At 36.5% G+C, this 20147-nt stretch overlaps 1 protein-coding gene and 1 non-coding gene across 2 annotated transcripts in view; one reads left to right on the top strand and one right to left on the bottom strand.

Moving 5' to 3' along the window:
• Agbl1 (AGBL carboxypeptidase 1) overlaps positions 1-20147 on the top strand; it is a gene marked incomplete at its 5' end in the record, with an annotated part of 696476 nt that overhangs the window by 12308 nt on the left and 664021 nt on the right. The window lies entirely within an intron of this gene.
• Positions 3070-3180, bottom strand: LOC125612536. Its single transcript, XR_007342957.1, has one exon. It is a non-coding gene; the product is annotated as a U6 spliceosomal RNA (small nuclear RNA).

Raw genomic sequence — 20147 nt, 5'->3', positions numbered from 1 at the left:
AATAAAATAAAGATATTCTGCCCATCTACAACTACAAAAAGATACAGAATTCTATGGAGGGACCCTCATCTAGTAGATATAAATCTTCAGAGTTACAAACAAAGGGACAAACATAACCCTTTGTTTTTCTGTAGTTATATTTTGTTTCTGTCTTAAAACTCTAGTTATGTCTAATAATAAAAATTATGAATCAGTGTCTTACCAAAAATTTAGGTCAGACCAGTGATTTTTTGGCACATTCAAAGTTTTGCTCCTCTATCCCCTTCTTCCTGGAGTTCATTTAAGTTCTAAGAAGCCATGGTAGAAGCCATGGTAGTGCCAGGGTATCAACAGAAAAGTACAGCTTGTCCTCAATCATCTTGTGACCACTTGGAAGTGTAGGACTTGGATATGTCTCGTTTTTATCATTGTGTGCAGGCCTTTGCTGCTGACATCTGCAGTCTTAACATGTCTTTTGGTCACCAATCCATTAACTTTATCTTTCTGCCCTATTCTTAAGGCCTCTTCTAATCTGATACTATCATAATGCAGCTGTTCAAAAGCTCAGGACTATCTGATTTCCTCTCTTACATTATGTGACAATCCATGTGATGTTTCCTGGCCATTCACATATCAGTCTTATTCAGTCATCTCTTCTTCATTACTTGAGGGCCATGAAACTCCTAGGGAAGTCCCTCCTGGCTAACCTTGGGTATCAAGTCCTGAGGCCCTTCCTTCTGGGAGAATAGATTTTATTGTCTTCCTCATTGAGGCTAAGCTTGGAGGAATAGGGCAATAAAGTTGAGAAGCCCCTATCTCAGAAACTCATACAAGGTTAGCCAACTCTATTGCTTTCTTTTCCTCTACAAAGAGAATCAAATTCAGGAACAGATATTATCAAGGTGTCACAGGAAAATGGGAAAGTAACACCAGGGATGAATAGGGGTGAAGTGCTTCCAATAATAAAAGGAACATTTTAGGGACTTCATGCATATTTTTGCATGAAGTGTGGTCTATCTTGTAAATTTTGGGCAAGGTGTTGACCCTTTTTAAACACCAAATTAAAATCAAACTTCCACACCAACCACTGTAATATAGCTGTCATTTCCACAGTGTTTATTAGGTGCCCAGCACTGTGCTTAGCTCTTAGCATGCATTATCTCATTTGAGTCTCTTCTCTCCTTCACAAGGCAGGAGCTATTGCTGTACCCAAATTTACAGAAAAAAAAAATCAAAACTGAAAGAAGTTAAGTAACCTGCTGGGATTTAAGTGAAGGAGCTGGGATTTTAAACCCTGCCTGATACAGGAGCGTTGGCTTTTAAAGCACCACTGGAGTATCTTACATAGTCTATTTCCAGCATTTTATTTCTAAAACCACCATATGTAAGACAATCATAAGCAGTTAAAGTTTGCTTAAATTTCTTTTGCCGTCTAAATGGCTCATACCCGTGGAACAATTTGCTTGATGATAGGGAGTCTTTCTCCTCAAGTGAATGGCTATTTTCTCTCAAAGGCTAAATATCTATTCCTTCTACTTTTAAGCTCCTTCCCAAAGTTCCCTTGTTTTCTACCTTATCCCCACATGGCAACAACAAGATAGGATAGAAGGTGCTATAATTGGAAGACCCCCATTGGAATCCTCTCTGTACTTGATTTCTTGAAGAGTCATCTTTAGTTTTCTTAACTGAACTTTGACATGATCCAAAGTGTGAATAACAAGTTTGACCTCCTAGGTTTGTTGTGCACATTAGGAAGTAATGTATAAGAACTTTGTGAGCTTTGACTTGCTAGAACATGTCGATCATTATTAATACAGATAATATTGAATCCTTGGCTGCTTTCTTTGGATCAGGCTACAAGGGCTGGAGGTGGGAACTTTCTGCCAGTTCCATCTTCTCTCATGAACTATGTCCTCCACAAAGTCACTAAGACCTACCTAAGGGAATTCTATTCTGCTTCACTTAGATACCAAAACCTTTGGGTTTGAGGGGATCTTCAAGGAAGGAGATGAAATAACATGCAAGGGGATGTGGATAGTTCTACTGAGTTATCATCTTCTGAATGCTCACAGGCTATGGGAGAGCTATTCCAGGATGCATTTGTAGGATGCCTGGTGTGGTGTCACTATGACTCCTCCCTCCTGTGGAGATTAAACCTGCTCTACTTCTCTAGCATGAACCTAAAATTAGATATGCAGCTGTCCTCCAATCTCCAGATAGTACTCAGGGTTAGATTTATGACAGACGCTCCAGCCCTGCACCTACCGGAGATAAGGGGCATGTGGAGCAATGTCACTAACTCTTTGTGGCCCTGGGCCAGTCCTCACACCCAGAGAAGGCAGCTATTTCAAGCCTCCTTTATTTTCCCAGATGCCCACTATGCGGGCATTTGTTGACCACCACAGACTGTTCCCTTCCCTTTGTTCCCCATTCCCACTATTCCAATCTGAGCGGTTATGGTCAGACTTCAATGGCTACTGCAGCCCTCGAATTGGTCTTTCCTGTCTTCAAAGTAGTTAAAAATGTGCCTCAGTTTTCCTTTCCTGTCTTATCTCTGATTCCTCCTCTCACCTCTCTGTCCATCCTACTGTTCCTGAATGCTGCATGTCCCATCCTGCCCAGATCTCTCCCTTCCTCTGGAATGGCATTGCTGCTTTATCAAATGTTAGAAGTTCTTCCCAGTCTTCAGACACTATCTGATGCTGCCTGCTTCATCTCATGAGAGAAAGGAATCTTCTCTCATAAATTCCCCTCCACACTCTGCTTAACATTCATCCTACCTAACTCTGTACTTTGTTGGCCTGTGTTTCTTCTTTTCCTTTCAATTCTATACTTCCTAAAGGTCAAAATCAAACTATACCTTGATGTTCTCCATAGGGCCTAACCCAGTGCCTAGACTATGGTAGACTCTTAATTAAATTCAAAGGAACTATTTGTTTAAAATTTTTTTTTCTTTTATTTTTTTAATTTTTTTTTGTTTAAAAATTGACAAGAATAATTATACATATTTATGGGGTACAGTGTGATACTTTGATACATGTATAAAATGTGTAATGACCAAATCGGGGGTAATTAACATTTCCATTTCCTAAAACTCGGGAACACTTCATGAATTTTGCTTTGTGTGTCATCCTTGTGTAGGAGTCGTGCTAATTTTCTCTATACCATTCCAATTTTAGTATATGTACTACCAGAGAGTGCAGTAGAAGAGGTACTTTGATTAAAAAATTATTGTGGGGCTGGGGATATAGCTGAGTGGTAGACCATTTGCTTAGACTGTACAAAGGTTTGGGTTTGATCTCAACACTGCCCCCCCCCCATTTTTTAATTTTGATGAGTTACCTATGTATTAATGAATAAAATTCAGCATTTACTGAGTAGATCCTATGCACTTAATTTTTTTATTATATATATATATTTTTTTCATTCATCCTAAGTTGGCTTCATATGTGGAATTCTGTCATGTCTGAATATGTCTGAAAAATCATGTGGCAAGTTTACTAAGAACTCTATGGCATAAGGGACTGAGGTACCTCTGGGAGAGAAGTCATTCAGAAGACAAAGAAGCAGCAGCCATCAGCTTGAAAAGGTGCAAAGTTTCACTCACTGGAGGGATGGGAATCTTCAGAGTCTTTTGTCTTGTTTAGAGTTGTCTGGGGAACTGACAGAGATTGGCAGAAGGGAGAGATCTGAATTTGAAGGGTATGTCGGAGTCAGCATTCACATTAAAACTTTGCCTTCTATTTGAAATAGGCTGTTCATATTTGGTCTATTAATGGATTCATGTGGGGCTTTAGAATTTCTGGGGATGCTTTTTATAGAAACAGGGAGGAGGAAATGACACGTGATGTGGGGTCGGAGTGTGCCACCCCTTGCTAGCTTGTTCCACTGTGGACAAGCTTGTTTATCTGCACAAAGCTGTCTTTGAGCTGTCCAAACTTACTAAGTAGGAAAATTTATTGAGGCAGACAGATTACTTGTCTGTGACTGACTCATCTTGTGACCTTAGAAGAGCTTGTGTTCACTCTGTGTCTCAACACTCTCTGCTGGGAGCTGTTCTCTTGTTCCTTCTTTTCCAGGATGGATTTGCAGGTTTTGGTGATGAAAATGGCCATTTCCACTAGCCATGAAGCCTAGCCACATCCCCTCTAAGCTGTTTGGGTCCTCCCATCATGATATTTAACCCAGTTTTGAAGCTGAGTTGTCAGATGTCATCAGTGTACAGAATCTGCTGCGACTTGAAACTGTTAGCTTGCCTTGCTTCATAAATATCAAAGTTAATCAGAAATGGATAGGATTTTCCTTGCAGAGGCTGGGCCCTGAATCTCATCCTGTCTTCTGATCTCGGTATTACCCAGAGGCTGAGATCATTCCTTCATTCCTCACATTCATCATCTCTAGAGCTTTCTCAAGAACAGTGGAAATCAGGAAGAATTTTGTTCAGAACCATGCAGGTCTCCTTCTCACAGAGAATGGCATCTTTAATACTGTCACCCTCTCAATGCCTTCTCAGGTTTTCAGCAGCATCGTCATGTTATGATTATCTCTTTAGGCTCAGGGGTCCCAGGACCATGGACTACTGTGGGGGAATAGGGGTCAGAGGCTATGTGCTCTAGAGCACCTGGACTTAAATACCTTAGCAACAAGAGGAGGTGGATGTGTTTGGTCTCCAGCAAGTCTCATAAGCAAATTCCTCAGCTTAGCCTCCTGTTGGCTGTCCTAGTGTCTTCCTATGCTTAGAATAGTGTTAGGTGATCTTCTCCCCTCAGAGGTCTGATCTGCCAAGCCTCTCTGGCATTTGAGCTTTGCCTTAGTACAGAATTACTGGGCATGGCTTCATTGGCAGCTATTTATGGTGATTTCATCTTCAATTTATGAGCTGGAAAAAAATGTCCCAAACCTTTTCTACTTCTTCTTCTTCCCATATTACTATCTTTTCCAAAAGCCAAGCTTTCTCCAACCATCATACCATTGTTTGACCATAATGTTTGATAGATAAATGGAGATTCAGCTAGAGCTAATAGGTTTCCTGCAATCATGAGAGATTTGGTGGCTCAGCTACTTTGTTATTGAGACAATAAGATCCAGGTTACAAGGAACAAATTTCACTGTTTCTCAAAAATAAATACTGAATTTCTCCTTGGGTGCCTTCCTTCTACCCCCATTAAGATACAGCTTTCCATTTAACACAGCTAGACTCTGGTCTTTCAAGGCATGGGCTCTCTTTGGGGGCTCAGAAACTATGTGCTCAGAGCACTTGAATTCAAGTGCTTTGGAACAGGAACAACAACAAAAAAATCCCACTCCAGCTTCATAAGTGCTGATACTAGGGATGTGCTGCATGAGCTCGACTTACTGACAGAGTGATTATGGCATCTGCAACCTGACTCCAAGCCTGTAGCTCATGGTGGAATGAATAGTTTCCTACATGAATTAAACCTTGGCAATAAGGTTCATGGGTTGAAATCCCTTTCATCTTCCTAAGAAACCAGTGATCTCTCCCTGATGAAGTCCAGTTATAGATATTCAAGTCACAGGATCTAAAGCTGGAATGTCCCAGATAACCTCTTTGTCCATCTCCTTCTTCTTAAGGGGAAGACATTGGAACCCAGAAAGGCTGAACCAAGATCTCTATCCTAACGTCCAGACACTATCCATTACTAGAAAATTCTGTACACAACCAAAACACAAAACAAAAATACCTCGAATTAGGGCTTTTATTAGACAACATTCAACATGTCTGTCTCAATGCAAGGCATTGGAGATTTGAAAACAACAGAAGGTGGATCTTGTCCTTGATTTGCTGATGAATCTAGGCTCACAGTAGCAATGCAGGTGGCAGGATGTTCCTCCACTCTGACCCATTCTTGGGCTGGTGAAATGGGCCAGGATGTGGGGAAAAAGGTACACTCATACACTGCTGATGGGACTGCAAATTGGTACAGCCAATATGGAAAGCAGTATGGAGATTCCTCAGAAATCTGGGAATGGAACCACCATTTGACCCAGTTATCCCTCTCCTCAGACTATACCCAAAGGACTTAAAAACAGCATATTACAGGGACACAGCCACATCAATGTTTATAGCAGCACAATTCACAATAGCTAAACTGTGGAGCCAACTTAGATGTCCTTCAGTGGATGAATGGATAAAAAAAATGTGGCATATATACACAATGGAATTTTACTCAGCAATAAAAAAGAATTAAATCATGGCATTTGCAGGTAAATGGATGGTGTTGGAGAAGATAATGCTAAGTGAAGTTAGCCAATCCCACAAAAACAAATGCCAAATATTTTCTCTGAAGTAAGGAGGCTGATTCATAGTGGGATAGGGATAGGGAGCATGGGAGGAATAGATGACCTCTAGATAGGGCAGAGGGGTGGGAGGGAAAGGGAGAGAGCAGGGGGTTAGCAAGGATGGTGGAATGTGATGGACATCATTATCCAAAGTACATGTAAGAAGACATAAATTGGTGTCAAAATACTTTATATACAACCAGAGATATGAAAAATTGTGCTGTATATGTGTAATAAGAATTGTAATACATTTCACTGTCATTTATTTTTTAAAAATAAGTATTTTTTTTTTTTAAAAGAGTCTATGACAAGCACAGCAGAACGAATGACAGAGAAGGAGTTCAGGGTGTACAAAATTAAAATTTTCTGTAAATTAAAGGATGACATAAGAGAGCAAATACAGGCAGCAAAAATCATTTCCACAAAGAGCTACATAAACAAATACAGGAAGCAAAAGATTACTTGAATAGGGAGATAGAGGTTCTACAAAAACAAACAAACAAATAGAAATCCTTGAAATGAAAGAAATAATAAACCAAATTAAAAGTTCAATTGAAAGCATCACCAACAGATTAGACCACTTGGAAGACAGGATCTCCGACAATGAAGACAAAATATATAATCTTGAAAAGAATGTAGACCACCCAGTGAAAACTGTAAGAAACCATGAGCAGAACATTGTGTACATTGTGACCAAAATGTAAATGTCTGGATAGATTGTCCAAACAAAAGCTGAGTGAAGAAACTATAGAACTCAATTATACAATTAATAATTTAGACTTAACTGACATATATAGAATATTCCATCCTTTCATGAACAAATACACTTTCTTCTCAGCACCACACGGATCCGTCTCTAAAATAGACCATATATTATGCCACAAAGCAACTCTTAGCAAATATAAAAAATAGAGATACTTCCCTGCATTCTATCAGATCATAATGGAATGAAATTACAAATCAATGATAAAATAAAAATAAAAGCTACTCCAACACATGGAGACTAAATAATATGCTACTGAATGAACAATGGGTTGCAAAATACATCAAAGAGGATATTAAAAATTTCTTAGAGGTAAATGAGAGCACAGATACAATGTATCAAAATCTCTGGGACACTATGAAGGCAGTACTAAGAGGAAAGTTCATTGCATGGATTTCATTCCTTAAAAGAAGAAAAAGGCACAAATAAATGACTTAACATTACATTTCAAAGCCCTAGAAAAAGAAGAACAAATCAATACAAAAAGAAGTAGAAGACAGGAAATAATTAAAATCGGAGCTGAAATCAATGAAATTGAAACAAAAGAAACAATTGAAAAAATTGACAAAACAAAAAGTTGGTTCTTTGAAAAAATAAATAAAATTGACAAACCCTTAGCCATGCTAATGAAGAGAAGGAGAGAGAAAACTCAAATTACTCACATACTGGATGTAAAAGGAAATATCATAACAGACACTACAGAAATACAGAAGATAATTAGAAATTATTTTGAAAAATTGTATTCTAATAAAATAGAAAATATCAAAGGCATTGAAAAATGTCTAGAGTCATATGATTTGCCCAAATTGAATCAGGATGATATACACAATTTAAACAGATCAATTTCAAGTGATGTAATAGAAGACACCATCAGAAGCCTACCAACCAAGAAATGCCCAGGACAGACGAGTTCTACAAGACCTTTAAAGAAGAACTAATACCAATACTCTTCAATTTATTTTAAGAAATAGGAAAATAGGCAGCACTTCCAAACTCATTCTATGTGGCCAATATCACCCTGATTCCAAAACCAGGCAAAGACACATCAAATAAAGAAAACTTCAGGCCAATATCTCTAATGAATATAGATGCAAAAATTCTCAATAAATTGTGGCAAATTGAATGCAAAAACATATAAAAATATTGTGCCCCATGATCAAGTGGGATTCATCCCAGGGATGCAAGGTTGGTTCAACATATGGAAATCAATAAATGTAATTCACCACTTCAATAGCTTAAAGATAAGAATCATATGATCATCTCAATAGACTCAGAAAAAGCATTTGACAAAATACAGCACCCTTTCATGTACAAAACACTAGAAAAATTAGGGATAACAGGAACTTATCTCAACAGTTTAAAGGCTATCTATGCTAAGCCCCCGGGCAACGTAATTCTAAATGGAGAAAAATTGAAGGCATTCCCTCTAAAACCTGGAACAATACAGGGATGCCCTCTTTCACCACTTCTATTTAACATAGTTCTTGAAACACTGGCAGGAGCAATTAGATGATGAAAGAAACTAAAGGGATATGGATAGGTAAAGAAGAACTCAAATTAATACTATTTGCCAATGATGTGATACCTAGAAGACCCAAAATATTCCATCAGAAAATTTATAGAACTAGTAAATGAATTCAGCAAAGTAGAAGGATACAAAACTAACACTCATAAATCAAAGGCATTTCTGTATATCTGTGACAAATCCTCTGAAATTTAAATGAGGAAAAAAAACCTTGGGAATCAACCTAAGAAAGAGGTGAAAGACCTCTACAACAAAAACAGAACACTAAAGAAAGAAATTAAAGGCTTCAGAAGATGGAAAGACCTCCCTTGGTCTTGGATAGGCAGGATTAATATTGTTAAAATGACCATACTACCAAAACCATTATATAGATTTAATGAAATTCCAATCAAAATCCTGATGACATTCCTCATAGAAATAGAAAAAGCAATCATGAAATTCATCTGGAAAAATGAGAGATGCAAATAGCTAAAGCAATCCTTAGCAATAAGAGTGAAGAGGTGGCATCACTATACCAGAACTTAAAGTATACTACAAATCAATAGTAACAAAGATAGCATGGTATTGGTACCAAAACAGACAGGTAGACCAATGGTACAGAATAGAGGACACAGATACCAACCCACATAATTACAGTTATCTTATATTAGACAAAGTTGCCAAAAATATGCATTGGAGAAAAGATAGCCTCTTCAACAAATGGTGCTGGGAAAACTGGAAATCCATATACAACAAAATGAAATTAAACCCTTATCTCTCATCATGCACAAAACTCAACTCAAAATGGATCAAGGACTCAGGAATACAACCAGAGACCCTGTATCTAATAGAAGAAAAAGTAGGCCCAAACCTCCATCATATTGGATTAGGCCACTACTTCCTTAATACAACTCCTATAGTGCAAGAATTAAGAACAAGAATTAATAAATGGGATGAATTCAAACTGAAAAGCTTCTCCTCAGCAAAAGAAACAATAAGTGAGGTGAACAGAGAGCCTACATCTTGGGAGCAAATTTTTACCACTTGCACATCAGATAGAGCACTAATCTCTAGGGTATATAAAGAACTCAAAAGCTAAACACCAAAAAAATCCCCAAATAACCCAATCAATAAATGGGCCAAGGACCTGAACAGACACTTCTCAGAAGAGGATATACAATCAGTCAACAAATATATGAAACAATATTCATCATCTCTAGCAATAGAGAAATGCAAATCAAAATTGCTCTAAGATTTCATCTCTCTCCAGTCAGAATGGCAGCTATTAAGAATACAAACAACAATAAGTGTTGTTGAGGATGTTGGGAAAAAGGCCACTCATACATTGCTGGTGGGACTGCAAAATGGTACAGCCAACATGGAAAATAGTATTGGATATTTCTTGGAAAATTGGGAATGGAACCACCATTTGACCCAGCTATCCCACTCCTCAGTTTATACCCAACGGACTTAATAACAGTATACTACAGGGACACAGCCACATCAGTGTTTATTGCAACACAATTCACAATAGCTAAACTGTGGAACAAACCTAGATTCCCTTCAATAGATTAATGGATAAACAATGTAGCATATATACACAATGGAATATTACTCAGCAACAAGAGAGAATAAAATCATGGCATTTGCAGGTAAATGGATGGCGTTGGAGAAGATAATGCTAAGTGAAGTTAGCCAATCCCAAAAAACCAAATGCTGAATGCTTTCTCTGATATAAGGTGACTGATTCATAGTGGGGTTAGGAGGGGAAGCATGGTAGGAATAAATAAACTCTAGATAGGGCAAAGGTGTGGTAGGGGAAGGGAGGGGACATGGAGGTAGGAGAGATGGTGGAATAATAGACATCATTATTACCCTAAGTACATGTATAAAGACACGAATCAGTGTGAATATACTTTGTATACAACCAGAGATATGAAAAATCATGCTCTATATGTTAATATGAACTGTAATGCATTCCACTGTCATATATAACAAATTAAGGGGAAAAAGGTACAAAAACCCTGTCAAATACCCCCAAAAGGGTCTGGGTCTATCTGTGGCCATCCAAGTAGGGGTCCTAGTCTCTGTTTCTGCCTTGTGAGGTATGCTCTGATTTCTTGTCACCTGAGTGAGGTGGACCAGGTGTCTTGAGGAAGGTTCTGGAGCTCATGTCTATTGGGATATCCTGAAATGCCCTGGTCAGTTTTTGATTCAGGCATGTTAGACTGTCAAGCAGATCTTTCCTACTGCTGCTGTGGTGTTTCTTTATCAGGGTGACACAATTGGACAGTCAGGATGGTGCTGATGTACTGATATTGGATGGATCAAGTGGTTTACATAGATGGGTTCCAAACAGACCAAACCAAACACCTAACCTAACCTAACCTAACCTAACCTAATTTCCTTTATCCCTCATAGGCTGGGCTGGCCTTACATGTACCACTTTCCCAATTTCCCCTGGTGAGAGTCCTATATTTACATCTTTATTTACTTTATTTCAAGTCCATACTTCTCACACCTGTACCTAGATTCCCCCTAACCCTTTTCCCTCTAGAGATGAGGTGATTGTTTGCAATGTTCACTTGCCATAGATGTTTATCTTTGAGCCTAGCCTGACTCAGTGAGGACTCTTTACAAAGAAATTTGTATCTTCCTATAAATCATCTTCCTTGAAATATTGTAAATACCTACAAATATGTTGGAGAGAATTTGAGAACTTGGTGGGAAGTACAGAAATACTTACCAGGAGACACTCTTGTGACTTTAACCCATTGCTTGGAGGGAACTGATATTTCTATTTTTTTTGAGGGGGGGGGCTACTGAGGATTAAACTTGGGGATACTCAACCACTGAGCTATGTCCCCAGCCCTATTTTTATTTTGTTTAGACACAGGGTCTCACTGAGTTGCTGCAGCTGGCTTTGAACTTGCGATCTTCTATCTTAGCCTCCCAAGCCTCTGAGATTACAGGTGTGCACCATCATGCCTGGCCAGGAACTGATATTTCCCATGGACCATGACCACATTTTTCAGGGACTGATTCTATACTCAAACACCACAGATTATAAAGCCAATGGGGGAAGTTCCTTTCCTAGGGGACTATGAGTGCATGTGGCATCTGGAGATGTGCCTATTTAGCAGGGAAAACCCAGCTCAATTAGCTAGGAATGAAAGAGCTCAAAGGAAGTCATTGTGCAGCTTCATAATCATTGAAAGCTAGCTGCTTTTAGGAATTTAGGCAGAGATTGTAGGATGAGGACAGATTGGAGGCTTTCTAAGTTCAATTATAGTGCTATTTTAATAGTAGATCTTGATGTGATCATTAGGAATATTCAAAAGAACTAATGAGAAAAACGTTTAGAGAACAATAGATGGCCATTTAAAAGGAGTGAATTGTTATAAATTTGGTCTGAAATTCTTTCAATGGTACATAATAGGTATATAGAAATGCCAGTTACATTAATGAATGCTGTTGTCTGGGTTTCTCTTTTAACTGTTCATTTATTCACCCAATAGTATTTTGGGGCTTTATTATTAACAGAGATGGGTATGCTTTGAGATGAAATGACATAGTCATTGTCCTCAAGAAGCTTATGGATACATATATTCATCAGTGTGTAAATGAATAAGGTTAATGTTATATAGTTGGGATATTCGAGAAGAAGGGTCTCAGTCTACTAAGGAACTGGCACAGAGGAATTCATTGGCATGGCAGCTTTTGGTTTGAAGTAGGAAGGGATTTCCCAGATGGCAAGGTTGTTAAAGAAGGACCTTCCAGGCAGAGCAAATGTGAAGACCGAAAAGCATGTGTGAGTGCGCGCGCACGCACACACACACACACACACATGCACGCACACAAATGGCAATTTGATGTATTGTTGGAGTACATTGCAAGGGCAGGAAGGCAGTGAGCTCATCCAAATTGATTTGGAACACTCTTATATCTTAGTAGACAACAAGAGAATGAGAATATATAATTCACAAAGAGGAAATGGAAAAACTGAGAAGTTCATAAAAATATTCAGCTTTCCAATAATCAGGAGGAAGACAGTTTAGATCAAGACACCAATTTCACAAATCAGAGTAACAAACATTGTGAAAAATGATAATAATCATTGTTGGCGAGGATCCAATATGATGGGTACTTATGTGCTGCTGGGAAAGTTGCTTGATTAAATCTTCATAAAACAATGGGGTGCTGTATACCAAGATTAGAAGAAAGTTCCCATTCCTCAATTCACATGTTTTACTCCTCAAAATCTGTCCTGAAAAATCACTGTAAAAGGCAGATGAAGATCTGTGCATAAAAATATCAATCACAGTTTACTTATAATTGGATATATTATAACCAGAAAATGTTCAATAATGGGGAATGATTGGTGAAAGTGATATATTTACACATCATACCATTATGTAGCAGCACACAAAAATGTAGACTGGGAATGGTGTTTGTCACGGGAAAGCACTTGAGATAAAATACTGGCTAGAAAAAAATTAGGTTTAAAATTCATGTAAAAAATATTCACACTACTGCTTCAGGCCAAGATGGGAAAATGGGTTAGATTTATCTTTCTACTTGGGGGAAAAAAGCTATAGATAGAAACATAAAATGATGTTTTTAAAGATATGGACATCTGGCAATAATGGATGATGATCCCTGAAAGCTGAACCCTTAAATTGCTCCAGCTTACTGTCTTAAGAGAGTTTCTAGGTTGTAGTGCAAGGAAGTTGGGGTGGGGAAGGGACCCAGGTGCAGCCCAGACTCCCCGAGTTAAGAAAACAGAGTTGAGACCATCTGAGGTCTGAGAGAGACCAAGGTGCATAGAATTTTTTTAGGACAGAATACTGAAAATAAGGAGCTGCACAGAGAAAGAGCATTGTGGAGATTTTCAGGGGTCTTCCTTCAAATTTTTAACTGGATATTGACTGGAGCTTATAGTTAGATATAATATAACCAGAAAATATTCAATGTGGGGAAATTTCCCAAGGCCAGGTAAAGGAACAAACCAGGTCTGGCACACACACAGGACTGGAAATAATGCTTGGTTCTACAAGGCAGACTGGAAGACCTCATGATTCATGGGCATTGGATAGAGTACGCAAAAGGCTGTTGACTTTATAGTAGGGAGTGTTAGCTCTAGACTGAGCACTTGTCTGGTGCTGCCTAACAAATGTTGAAAGTAAGACCTGAGAAGATAAAACTATTTCCAAGTAATGGAAATTATAGGAATACCAATATATTCAACAAGGGAGCAGTTGCATTGTATAGAACCCAATTTAAAAAAATTATCAGGAGCCAGGCTCATGATGGCTCATGCTTATAATCCCAGTGGTTCAGGAGGCTGAGGCAGGAGGATCATGAGTTCAAAACCAGCCTCAGCAAAAGCGAGGCATTTAGCAATTCAGTGAGATCTTGTCTCTAAATAAAATACAAAATAGGGCTGGGGATGTGGCTCTGTGGTCAAGTGCCACTGAGTTCAATCCCTGATATTCCCTGCCCTCAAAAATAATCATCAGGCATGCAAAGAAACAGGAAGATACTGCTATAATAAGGAGATAAATTATTCAATCAAAATCAATCCCAAACTGCTGTAGATATTGGAATTATCAGATAATAAAATTAAAAACTTATTCTAACAATGTTCCATAAGTTGAAAAATTTTAAAAATGACATAGAATATTTTAAAAGACTCGAACTGAATTTCTGGAGATTAAATCTACAGTGTTTAAGAAATAATTACAATGGATTGAATTGAGGAAAATTAGACATGGTAGAAGAAAAGACAAACTTGAAGATATAGCAACAGAAAGCTTTAAATCAAATGCAGAGAAGAAGATAATGATATAGAAGATATAGAGAGGAGAGAACCAGTGAACTCAGGAGCAACTTCAAGCATCTTGATACACAGTGAGAGGAGAGAAACAGGTGGATACAGCGAATATACTGGAAGAAATAATGGCTTAAATTTCTGAAATATGAAGAAAATGTAAAGTTAGAGGCCCAGGAAGCTTAACACATCACAAACACAGGAAACATGAAAAAAAATGACTTCAAGGCAAATCATCATTGAATTGCTCCAAATCAATGACAATGAAAAGATCTTAAAAACATCAGAAAAGCAAAAAGAAAAAAAATGCATTATGTACATTGGAACAATGCTTAGAACCCAGCAGATTTCTCTTTGGAAACAATGTATGAAGAAAGAGTGGACCAGCATTTTGAAAGTATGGAATTCTATACTCAATGAAAATAGTTTTTGAAAATGCAGATGGAGAAAGACTTTTCAAACCTACAAAAGTTCAAAGAATTCATTAACAGAAAATTCTGTGACAAAAAAAGTCAAAAAAACAACAACAACAACAAAAAACTTCAGGCAGAAGGAAAATGAGACCAGATGGAAAGATCCCCCTGCTCAAAGACGGAGGCGCACCAGAGATCATCAGGACATGAGTGCATATGTTTGGTTTTTAGTTTATTATTTTAGCTTCGTTAAATGATAGTTGGTGTCTAAGTAAAAATAATCACAGTGTAGTCTGGAGTTTGTATTCCCCATGAAGTTGAGATATTTGACAATGAAAGCACAAAGATGGGTAGGAAAGAAATGGAAGTTTTCTATTGGGATCATTTTTTATGAGCAATGGTAGAGTAACACTGAAAGGTAGATCGTGATGAGTCAAAAAAATGTGCACTAAAGCAACCACTAAGACAGTTAGGAGTCATGACTAATAAAGTCTACCAGGTGACAAAATGGAACACAACCACACAATTCATCCAGAGGAAGTGAGGAGAAAGGGAAAGATAACCAAGGAACAAATGTTACAAATAGACAGAAAACAGAGGTTAAATGTAAAACCCAACCATATCAATAGGAAGTCAACATGTTTAAGTATTCCATTTAAAGGTTATCATATTGATAAATCAGCAAGCCTCCACTAAAATGCTACATCCAAGAAAGAGTTTAAATGTAAGGACACGATTAGGTTAACAGTTGAAGGGTGGAAAAGATCTACCAAGCTAATACTAATCAAAAGAAAGCTAGAATGCCTTTCTAATATTAGATAAAGTAGATTTCAGAGCCAAGAATATTGCCAGGGATAAAGAAAGTGATTTTGTAAAAATAAAATGTAATTTTATCCAGAGGTCTTATAAACTAAATATTTTTGCGTCTAATAACAGAGCTTCAAAATAATTGCAGTAAGAACTGATAGAACTGAAATGAGAAGTAGACATATCTATGATTATAACTAGAGATTTCAGTGATTCTGTCTCTCAATAATTGATGGAATAATTAGAGAGAAAATCAGCAAGGACACAGAAAATTGAAATGACACTATCAAAAACCATGACTTAATAATTGTTACAGAATACCTTAACCACCAACAACACAATATACATTTTCTTCAAGTGCGCATAGAATAGTTATCAAGATATACAAGATTTTGGGCTGTAAAACCAGTCATTTAAACTTTGAAGAATTAGAGTGATGAAGAGTATCTTCTCTGATCCCAGTGGAATTAAATTGTAAATCAACAACAGAAAGGTTTCTGAAATGATCCCCAAATGTTGGAGATTAAATCGATCATCTTCTAAAGACACCATGGGTCAAAGAAAACATCAGAATGGAAACTAGAAAATATTTTGAGCTGAATAAAAATGAAGTACAGCATGTTAAAAATCTCTGGGATGCTATAGCCTTGGGGGAAATTTATAGACCAATAGGCTTGTATGGGAAAAGAAGAACAATAGGGAGATCTCTAAATTGAGACTGTAGCTTCTACCTTAAACAAATAGAAAAAAAAAAAAAAAACCAAAGCAACAGAATAAGTAAGAGGAAGGAAATAAGAAATATTAGTATAGAAAACAATAAAAGGCCAAAGGCAGAGGACTGTAGGCCAGCCCCAGCAGTGTAGCCAGGCCCTAAACAACTTAGCAAGACCCTGTCTCAAATAAAAAATAAAAATGGCTGGGGATGTGGCTCAATGGTTAGGGATCCTGGGTTCAATTCCTGGTACAAAACAAACAAAAAAATCCTGATTCTTTGAGATCAATAAAATTGATAAAACTTCTATGTAGACTAATTAGGAAATAAGAGAAGTCAGAAATTACCAGCAATGAGAGGCAAAATTTTTCCAAGTTTTAAAGACAAGCAAAGTGTAATTAAGAAATACTAACAACTTTGGCAAATAATAGTTTAAATAAGATTAAATGGAAGAATTCCTTAACAAACATAGTTATCAAAGGCCACTCAGGAAGGAGAAAACCTAAGTAACCTTGCATTCATTAAGTGAGTCAAATAAATAGTTGATTATACTCACAAAGAAAAGCGTATGCTAGATGTCTTCACTGGCAAATTCTAAAAAACATTTAAAAACTAAGGATTAGCAATTTTACACAAAGAAAATTTTAAAAGATGGGCTATTTCCCACCTTATTTTATGAAGCCTTCATTACCCTGATACCAAAAGCAGCTAAAGACTTTAAAAGGAAAAAACAAACAAAACAAACAAAAAACAACCAAAACTATAAACTAATAGTTCTTGTTAGTAGAGATGCAAATATACTTAAAGCAATTTTAGAAAATTGATATGAACAGTATAAAAGAAGATCAAAATGGAGTGATATTTATCTTAGGAATGTAAGATCGGCTTAATATGTAAAAATAATTAAATATAATTTACCATTTAAAATATCCAACAACATATGATTATCTGACCAGACACAAAAAAGCATTTGACAAAATCCACCACTTACTGATAAAACTCACCATATACATGGGAACTTCCTCAATAAATTATACCAGTGAAAACTATCAGATTACCTTTTACTTAATGGTCAAAGATTGAATGCTTCCCCACCCAGATCAGAAGCAGGACAGGAAGGTTCACTTTAATTGCTTCAGTATTATATTGGAGGTTCTAGTCATTGACAAAAGGCAGGGAAAATAAATAAAAGACATTCAAATGGGTAAGGAAGAAGTAAAACATTATTTGCAGATGATCCTCTATGTAGAAATTCTGATGGACTTTACACACAAAAATCTGCAGGATTAGTAAGTGAGTTTCTCAAAGTTCCAGATGCAAGATTCCTATACAAAACTAAAACATAGTCTTACATAGTGCAGCAAATTATTGGAAAGTAAATTTTTTAAAAATACAGTTTATAAAAGAATTAAATATATGAATACTAAGGATAAATCTGATAACAGATGCAAAATACCTGTACAATGCAAAGTACATAACAATGATGAAACAAATTAAATAAGATCTTAAAAGAGAGAGTTCACAGCTAGAAGACTCAATATTATTAAAATGCCAATTTCTCTTAATAAAAATGCCAATTTCTATAGATTCAATGCATTCCAAGTCAAAATTGTGAAGTTTTCTTTTTTGGTAGAAACTTATAAATTGGTTTAAAAATTCATTTGGAAATGCAAAGGTCATAGAATCACCAAAACAATTTTGGAAATAAAGAAAAAAATCGGAGGAGTAACAATAATTTATTTCAAATTATATAAAGATATACAGTAATTAAGATGATGTGGTATTGATGTCAAAGCTGATAAATAGATTAATGGACCAAAACAGACAGTTCAGAAATTAATTCATTGATAACTATTTTTGGTATAGGTGAGCTTGATGGATAAACAATCATCTGTTTAAGAAATTGTGCTTGGAAAATTGGAAATCCATGTACAAAAAATGAATTTAATCTTATACTTCATACTGTAAACAAAGATTAACATGAAATGGACAACAGACATAAATGTGTATGTAAAAATACAAAATTTCCAGAAGGAAACATGAATACTTTTGTGATCTTTGGCTACGCAAAAATTTTATCAATAGGACATCGACATCAAAATACATACTTAAAGTAACAAATTGATAAATTGAACTTCATCAGTATTAAAAACTTCTGAACCTCAAAGGCACTGTTAGGACAATGAGGATATACGGCATACTCTGGGAATCAATATCTGTAAATCATGTTCTCATAAAGAGTTTTATATTGTATATATAAGGAACACTAAAATTACAATCCACTTGAAAAATGAGAAAAAAATTTGAACAGATATGTCACCAAAGAAGACATGCACATGGAAAATATGTGATTATTAGGAAATACTGATTTAAACTGTAAGGTGCCACATTCCGTAATCCTGGCGGCTTGGGAGGCTGAAACAGGGAGAAACTCAAGTTCAAAACCAGCCTCAGAACTCAGTGAGATCCTGTCTCTAAATAAAATACAAAACAGGGCTAAGGATGTGGCTCAGTGGTTAAGTGCCTCTGGGTTCAATCCCCAGTACCAAAAATTAAAAAAAATAAATAAATAAACACAAATCTGTAATGTGATAACAACTTAGAATGGTTGAACTTAAAAAGATTGACCATCACAAGTTTTGCAAAGATGGGGAGGCACTAGAACTCTCACTCTTTTGCAATGTAAAAGTGGAACGACACTTTGGATGATAGTCTGGCAGTTTCTTACAAATTAACCCTACACTCACCATATTACCCAGCATTCTTCTTCTAGGTATCTACACAATAGAAATGAAGCATATAGTATCACAAAGACTTGTTCACAACTTTCATTGCAGTTTTATTTGTAACAGCAAAAAACTGGAGACAATTCTAATGCTGAACAGATTCCTAACAACTGCTGAACAGATAAACTGTAATTTTGGCTGAGATATTGCTCAGCAACAAAAAGAACAAATAATTGATATATGCTATAGTATGCATAAATTTGAAAATGATTATTCCAAGTGAAAGAAGCCAGACAGAAAAGGACACACTGCATGATTCCATTTATATTAAAGTCTAGAAAAAGCCACATAAACTACAGTAAGGGAAAGCAGGTGAATGGCTATCTAGAGCCAGGGTTGGGGTGAAGTTGGGGATGGAAGAAGAATTACAAGGAAGCATGAGGAAGCTTTGGGGTTTATGGATGGGTTCATTATCTTAATTGTGACCATGTTTCAAGGGTGTTTACATACATAATATCCTATCAAATTGTATTCTTTAAATTTATATAATTGTATTCTAGTATACCTCAACATATCAGTTACAAAGCCAAAAATTGTTCCCTTCACATAAAGAATATACATAATAAAATATTTAAAGAAATAACTCTAGTTATTTCTGGGTGGTGGGACTATAAATTAATAACTTAATTTTTCTGTAATCATTAGACATTACTTTTCTAATTATGAAAATTAAAACTGAATAAAAATAATTTCATTACTGTCTAGTCTAGAATATATTTGATAGTCTGGCTACAGACACATGCATTAAAATAACAACACTATCATTGATAATTAGATCATGCATTTATTCATTCAGAAAGGAATTGAAGAGAAATCTGGATGGATGAGATAGATTTAACTCATCAGTGTTAGGGATGAGAAATGGAGGGAGTGGGATAGAAGAGTGTTTTGGGGGTAGAGAAAAAAACATTAGAATATGCATAGAAGCAAGAAACAGTCTGGTTTGTGTGGGGCAAATAAATAGTTAGATACTAATATAGAAGACAAAATTAGAGAGATGGATGATAAATCTCTGAATCTTGTCTTCTCCTATCCGTTTCTTCCCTTTCCTCC

Source organism: Marmota marmota, unplaced genomic scaffold (genome assembly GCF_001458135.2).
Source record: "Marmota marmota marmota unplaced genomic scaffold, marMar, whole genome shotgun sequence".
NCBI classification, from domain to species: Eukaryota; Metazoa; Chordata; class Mammalia; order Rodentia; family Sciuridae; genus Marmota; species Marmota marmota.
The sequence above is the reverse complement of the archived record's forward strand: the minus strand, read 5'-3'. Positions and strand labels throughout refer to the sequence as shown.